Below are 6,936 nucleotides of genomic sequence, written 5' to 3'. Positions count from 1 at the left end.
AGACAGTGGCCTCTTACTCCCTACAGAATCTCAAAACGTTGTTAAAACAGTACATCCATTTTTGCCTGAATCCAGGTTGCAATGAAGTAAAACGTAGCCCATGCAACAATTAACTCTCTTCACCCATTGCTGAACTGCAATTACATTTGGACTGAATGCTACATTCAATGGGCTACCTCCACCTACAGAGCAAAAGTAATGTCTCCAACCAAAACTGGGCAAGCCGGTGGAACCTAAATTGGAATTTAGTTAAGGCATCATCTAACACTTGCACAAAGTACAATGTATCAGTTAAGAAGTTTCATGTATCACCTTCAGCCACACATTTTGGCTATAAGCTGATTTCTTGGTCAGAGGCTTGGTATTGGCTCTGAGGCCATGGCTTGACAATGTGCTAAAAACGGCCTTGAGGCCTTGAAGAGCTGCCACAGGAAGGAGAATCCTCAAACTCACTCTGTTAGTTCAAATTTGTTAAAAGATTTTTCAATGGGTCCTCCTGTAGCCTGCATGAAGTCAACATGGAAACATAAAGCTGCTACTGATACTTATCATGTGCTGTGGCTAATTTGACAGAAATGTGGCCGAGTGCTTATTTCTTCTGTGGAACAGGGATATCATCTTGAGTGATCCAGTAGCACAGAAACCCAGTCACAAGAAAGAACACCAACTTTTGTGTCTAGTGTGGGTTTATAAAAGCCTGGACTTTATGAAAAAGGAATATGTTAGTCCAGTAGTTCTTAAATGACAGCATGAAAGTTCAAGTGGGTCAGAAGTCTGAAAACTGCATTGCTATTGTTTTATAAAATAAGTTCAAATAATGTAAAAAACCCCTCCAAATGTGTATTGCTTTCTCATACTTGAATTCTCAGACTAAGTACAATGGACTGAGCTACATTTATAGAACTGATGCAGAACCCTGGAGGTTGAATTTAAAAGGGTTGAGTGGCTATAACAATTTTCCTAATTTTAGATGCGATTGCAGTTTGTACTGCTGCTTCCCAAATGCTTCAGATACATCAGATGTTAAATTTCTTTGAAGTCAGGTGCAAATTATTTATGAACTTGCTCAGTAGCCAGCATTTTTCACATTTCCCCTCTCACTCCAAGGGAAAATTTTGTAAGACTTTTTGACTTTTAAGTAGAATTTACAGGGCCACTGTGTGTAACACAATTGTCTGGAATTATTTTGTATATGTTATTATTCATGTATTGTGTAATGTCTCCTTCATAAGTAAACAAAAGTGAACTAGAAGGTTGCTTACGTTCAGCATTATGAAATTGTTCTATTTGTCATGATAAAACTAGGACTATTAGGAAAAAAACACTTTTTAAATGAAGTAGAGTAGCTACTAAAACACTCCAGAGCACAGCTTCAGTGAACATGAAATCAAAGGAAAACGTACTTTTTTCTCCAGCTCAAAGGAAAATCACCTTCTGGACCAGATTTAAAGCTGACTTATTGTCAGGAGTGCTGAAGTATTAATACATCTTACCTTCTTATTTTTAGAAACAAGAAACCTTCGTTATAGTTACAAAGAAGGACGGCCTGATTGTTAGAGTACTAATTTTGGACTCAAGAGTTTGCATTCCTTACTCAGCCACAAATTCCATTAGATCTTGAGAAAATCATTTAGCAAATTAATTGCATTGTCTAATTTTCAACAGCTAACTGAGATGCTTAAGTCAGAAGACAGTTCTCCCTAGGTTTCCTATGTAGTCAGAGGAAATAAAAAGTTATTCTGGGATGGCTGTCAGCACTAAAACCCCTACGTGATTTTTAGTTGACCTCTGGAGTCTTCCGTTTCTCTCCATGGAAGTTCTATGCCTCTGTATTAAATGCCAACCTGACTTGGTATAGCGCCTAAATATATGCTAAATACCCACTTAGGGTTAATTTTAAAACACATTCAGGCACATGAAGATGCAAACATTTACTCATCCGTATGAAGGGAGTAAATACATTAAAATGTTAGGTGCACTGATGTTGTGATAATTAGGTTCATAATAAGTGCTGAGATTGTCATTGTTAGATAGGGTTTCTGAATTACAGACAATTGCATTAATAACCTTTAATATAATAACTTCCAAATAGTCAGCACAATGCTTTTAAAACATGAACGGTAGGTTGCTTTTTCAGAGGTTTATTGAATACCTCATTCCCTGAATATAGAATTCTTGGAAAAACTCTTGAGACAGAGCAGATGCTCTTTCTCTGTGTAAACTCTGTGAGATTAATTCATTTCAAAGAGTACTAAATGTCCTACCAGGTGATGTATTAAAATGGTGGCAGATATGTAATCATACAGTGGCACTACCATTGGAATTCCAGCTGCCCAGATAAGCATTTGTTTGTTTTACTTTCTGTCATTTGGGAGGAACGTAATGACTCCATCATTAAGGTTCAGCACAGCTTTCCATTTCAGAGCCCATTTTCAAGGCATTGCACAGGTAGATTGATTTGGAAATTGCTTTGCTCAATCAGGGCTGGTGCAAATTTGGGGATGCAAATCTGGGCTAAGCTATTCTAGTGATTCTGGAAGAGAAAAATTCCTCCTCCCCTCACATGTATGCAGATACGCATACAATCACATTTTAAATTTCTTACTATTCCCAGAATTAGAGAAAAATCTCCTTAGATCTAATGAAAGCTTCCAAAACTCAATTCCACAATGCAATATGTCTGAAGTTACTAGAGTAATTTTGTTTCCTAAAGTCATGGATAGTCTATTGTGTGCTGCATGTTACAGAAGAAGAAAAGAAAAAATATGAGTGAAATTCAGGCACCTAAATACAAGTGTCTGATGCCATATTTAATGTCCAAGGATATCGGAAACATCCACACTAGGCTGTCACATCTGACATAGAATGAACAGAAAACCCATGCCGCCTTAGGGTGTGGTAGAATAGGTATCTAAATTGGCATTAGATACCTGCCTTTAGGCAAACAAATCTCTATACCTCAGTTTTTCAAAATACAGAATTCATTTGTCTTTCTTTTTCATGTATCAGCCTTGTACTCCGATAAAAAAAGTGGAATGCTGCCTGCCTTGAGTCTGACCAAGTATGTTGTTTCTTTTTGCCCAAAATAACTCTGCATCTCCCTCTTTGCATATATCTGGAGACTCTTATTGTGCTTTGTTTAGTACTATTGCTTCAGTGTCCTTGGCAGCAGCTCAGAAAAGGCTGAGACTTATGAGTGATGTGGCTCTTTGTGAAAAGTCATTTTAGTTCTACATTCCTTGATGTTGTTTTTGTTTTTTGTTTTTTGTTTTTGGTTTGTTTTTTTTATTTTAATGCTTGTATTTTATTGCATACTCTACAAAATGGCTAGTGTTAAAGGATCTTGAATCTGATTTCCCAGCAACTCACATTACGGAAAGTGAACTGGATAAACACAAGGAGTACCAGATGGCATAGTCACCTGCTCCCTTTCCTCCATACTAAGTACATGTTTGTGTGCAGTATTCTGAAGGTACATAAGGTCAGAAATTATTTTCTTTGTGTAAGTTGGAGTTCCAGAAAAAGGGCTGTAAAAAGTATCACCAATACTTCGCTGTTGTGAAACTTCGCCTGTTTAATTTATCTAAATATTTTAGTACTTATGTGATGTTTAAAGTTGTCAGCTCTTCACAGCAGTTATTTCAGAGGAACTAACCATTAATTATCACAAATATTTACAAGGGATTAATAAGATCAGAGAAATGTATTGAAAGAAAAATGTTTCTTCCATTACAATACTATCATTACAAATGTTTGGCACTGCTAAATGAGTTCCCTGAGACTCGTCAATTCACTTCCATGAATAACCCCAGTAGTATGTTATACAGTTCATTCATCCATAACTACCCAGAAGATTACACCTAGTCCAGCAGATTTAGACCCATCAGATGAAGACATAGCCACTGTAATCCATACATATGCGATATGCACCCTGGACTATTACAGTTCTCTCTAGGAAGGAACTTCATGTCTTATAGAAGTCCAAGGTTGGCCAGTGCAGATTGCATCACCTAATGCACAGTTTATTATAAATGCTGCTGAATGATTGATTTCATGCAGCCTTGATGCGAGGGTGCAGAAGCCAGTATGCCACGTTGTCTGACCTGCATCTCACAAGCCCTACATGCCACCCAGTCAACCCTATGCTGAATCTAATTATTTGTTTTTAGCTACAACGATCTTTCAGAAATCACAAGCTCTTGATTTGGTTTGGTTGATTTGAAGGGTATCTTTCTTAGTCTCAAAACCCTGTACGGAATTTAATTTTGTTCTTGTGCTACAATGCAAGGCAAAATTCCAGCAGGGGGATGTTTGGGGCTGAGGACAAAGCTGTCACAGGGAATCACAGAACTTGCTATTGAAATAGCAAACACTATTGTCAAAGCTAGCAATAAAATCAACTCGTCCACTCAAGTTTCTTACAAAAGTACACTAAAATATTCATGTTTTTGAATAGGTAAAAAATCCTAAGCCCAAACCAAACAACAACAGAAAACACAGTGCAAATCTGCTTCTTGATAGTAAGTGCAGAAAAGGAAAATTAAGTCAGGGGAAAAAAACAGAGTATTACTGTCCTGTGGTTTGTGTAAGTGCACACAGAGGGAGTTTCAGATTAGGTTGAAAAGCAGCTTCTGGAAACGACTGAGACCAGTGGTGCTGATTTAATCCCTTGGAACCTTTTCCTTATCTGCAATAAAAGATACACATTTTAACAATAATTCTAAACTTAACATTCAATGCGACCTATAATAATAGGCAATACTGCTCACAAACCATTCAACCATGCATAATTTTCAGTTATGCACGACTGCCAAGAAGCTAGCTAGTGATACCTCTCTCTACTTGAGCTCATTGGATAAATTTGGCTCTCATGAAGTACTGGCCAAACAGACGGGCCAGTTTTCAAAGTTAAAAAAGGGCTTTTGAAATGCTCAAGAAGGAGCAAAGACGCACAGCTTGTTCTATCAGGACCATAATATGTGTTCAACATATTCTAAGTACATTGAGTTAATAAATACACATAAATTATAAATTCAGGCTTACACCTTGGGGCATGCCTTTTTCACTGGAAAAATTACTTTTTTTTTTTTTTTTTTCCTTAATATGATCCACTGTATCATTACATTTGATGAAACTTATTTTGGGGTGCTTGTAGAGAAAACATTGTATAGGGAGACAAGACTTATGCCTGGTTATAGCCTTGTACTGGAAAAACTAGCTACTTCTATGGCTTCAATCTAGTACTTCAGTAGAGATGATAATTCTTTTCTCTGCTATTGAGGCTATGACAGAAGATGGTGTAAAGGTATGATATTAGTTCTCTTAGTGTAACCATATTTAAGAAATTATAGTGAAGCTTTTTGCAGTGAAGCCATTATACATAAAAAACCACACTGAAAATATCTGGATAAAAACAAGGGTGAAATAAAAAAAATCTAACAAAAACCTTCTAGTTTTCAGAGATAATCACAGATAGTTTGAATTTTTTAAACCTTCACTTTCTCAGTAATAACTGTGAAAGTTTACTCTAATTAAAGGCATAATTTTGTCACATTAATCAAGTGCTGTGGTTCTAAATAGCACACATGCTTTTAAGAACTAGAGAGCTTGATTTTCTGGAAGTGGGGTGCATACTGAATAGCTTGAATCCACTGGGGTTTTTCTCAATATATATTTTTAATTTTTAATTTTTAATTTTACTTGATAAACACCTGGACCTGATTAGGGCAAACAAAGATTAAATTAAAAGAGAAAACAAAACTACTGAGAACTGAAGAATGCCCAGAAATTTATCTTTAAGAAAACCTAAGTCTGAATCAAGGTCCACTATGCTGTGGAAAATGAAAAAAAGACTAGACAGCTTAGGTGTATTTATGATAAAAAGGAAGCCTAGTCACACAGCTCAACAAATATTTTGGTGTCAGGACTTAGCAGAAATCTGCTAGCCTTTTATTATCAACACTATTAATTGTTCAGAGATTACTGGGTTTGTATTTGTTCAAAGAAAGAGTTAAAAAAGGTTACACTTGTACAGAGTCTAGGTCAAATGCTCTCAGATATCTTTAGGCAAGCTCGGGCAATCTTTTTTATCCTTACAGTTGTTTGCCAGGAGTGACAGTAATTCAGGAGAAACTTTAGTTTCACATTCTCACCTATGCAATGTTTCCAATGCTACATGGGAACACTCACGTAGGTCTTTCTGTGCCTCAGTTTTCCAACGGCTGTATTCTTCTCTTACAATGCTATTTCCATAGAAAGCACTGAAAGCAGCAAGCATCAGGACAGACTATGAGAAGTAGAAAATAATTTTTTTTTAAAGTCAATTTGTTTCTTAAATTACTACATTCTAGTGAAATTACAGTAGCATTAAATGCTGTCATGACTCATTAGCAAAGTTATTTTGAAACACAGAAGTATTTAACTTATTTGCTAATATTCCTTCTCATTGTGTTTTTTATTTGCCTGGCATTTTAAAATAATTACATGACTAAGCCAAAGACACAAACACATACCATGTACGTCAGGTTGCAGCTATGTAACAAGTTGCACAGACTGGATGAAACATCAAAACATACTTTCTTTTCATGGCTGAACTTTTAAAATGCTGATCAATATCAGTATATAATTGCCACTTGAAGGTTTTTATCTCATCCCGACCTCAGTTTTCTACCTAGAGCACCTACACCAGTTGTTCTTCCTTCTATTCTTTTGAAGACAGTGAGGTTTAACATGCCACATTTATGCCAGTGAATTAATTACGCAAAACACAGCGGTCTGGTCTGTGCAATTGTGTAAAAAGAGCTGTTCGCAAGCAATGAGCAAACCCAGTCAATCATCTGACACTGTAAAATTCCAGATGTTTGCCAGTGTCTGCATGTATGAATTGTTAATCAACTCAGACTTGCACTTCTACTGCCAGCATAAGAGAGAATGAGC

The sequence above is a fragment of the Numenius arquata genome, chromosome 3, assembly GCF_964106895.1.
Source record: "Numenius arquata chromosome 3, bNumArq3.hap1.1, whole genome shotgun sequence".
NCBI lineage: Eukaryota > Metazoa > Chordata > Aves > Charadriiformes > Scolopacidae > Numenius > Numenius arquata.
Note: the sequence above shows the minus strand (reverse complement) of the source record.